This window comes from Clinocottus analis, unplaced genomic scaffold (assembly GCF_023055335.1).
Source record: "Clinocottus analis isolate CAN_PGR_092001 unplaced genomic scaffold, fCliAna1.0.p SCAF_19, whole genome shotgun sequence".
NCBI lineage: Eukaryota > Metazoa > Chordata > Actinopteri > Perciformes > Cottidae > Clinocottus > Clinocottus analis.
This window is the reverse complement of record NW_027175920.1, coordinates 15,131,500-15,132,876: the sequence shown is the minus strand read 5'-3', so window position 1 is coordinate 15,132,876 and position 1,377 is coordinate 15,131,500.

Sequence of the window (1,377 nt, the reverse complement as noted above, 5' to 3'; positions counted from 1 at the left end):
GTGTGTGTGTTTGTTTGTCGTCTGGGATGATGAACGCTCGTATGTTAAAACGTTGCCTTAAAATGTGATATCACAATAAATAATCAATGTAGCGCAAATTCAGTTTTGTCGAGTGATGATATCTAATAAACCTTTTTTATGGTATGAATAATATGTGTCACTTTCGGATGGAGCTCAGATAGAATTGGCTGTGATTTGTTGTTTCTTATTTTTTGAGTGAAAACGAACCTGAAGAGAATAGTAATAAGATTACATGTATAAAAAACCTGAATTGGTATCAAACTCAGTCAAATTCATTTAAATAATGAAGAATGAGGAGAAGTTATAAAAAAGGGAGGTATTACTAAATGTAAGCATTGCTTTTATTATGTAACACCGTTTCATAAACAGTACACACCACTTCAATAATACATTATAAACACTACACTATCTGTAATTTAAGTTCTAAGCGTAGTAATAATTATTGATATGAATATTCATAACACATTGTAAAGCATTTTAACACTCAAGTTTCATAATACTTTCTAATTGCTGCTCAGTCACTGATTAGCTATGGTTGTAATGCATGACCATATTTTTTATAATTCACTACAATGTTAATTATGATAATGTGATGAATCATCTGCTCAAGTAAAAATAATGGATCTGTTTGGTGTGATGTTCTAGATTTATTTCACTTAGACCAAACAAACACTTAATGTAATTTATAATCTCGTTGTAATGCATTTTAACAGATTTTAATGCATTATAAATCAATATTATAATATATTACATCTGAGAATTATTTTGATTCTTTAAAAAATAATGACATACATTAAGAGATTAAAAAATGCTGGATAATGTGTTATAATTATTGTTGGAAAGCATGGTGAATATTTACCTTTGCGTACAACTGGTAAATACTTATACATATGTACTATAGATTAAAAGTATACACTTATAATGCATTATATGGAGTGAGGGTGTCGTCACTAAACCAAACATGTTACACAAATGAATACAACGAATGAAACGCATGTATTTAAAAACATTTCTTAAGGACACACTTTGTCAGGTCAAATCAAAGTATAATGTTGACTTTGTTCTAAATGGGATGAGCTTGAGCTTCCTGTCCAAACTTAATCCAATTCTTCTGTTTAGGTTATAGATTTGTCTAGCAGACTAATTAATAGACATAATGTCCACTGTGTGTCCATTAGATTATCTAAAGCAAGCAGGTTTCATATCGGGACTGATAACTTTCCCTTTAGAAATGAATCCTAAAGATATTTGGCTTCACTACATAATAGAATATCAGTTTATTTCATGCTGATTGCACATTAATGTGTCAGTATAATACGCCACCAGGAATATATATACATAATACCTTCCTCTGAA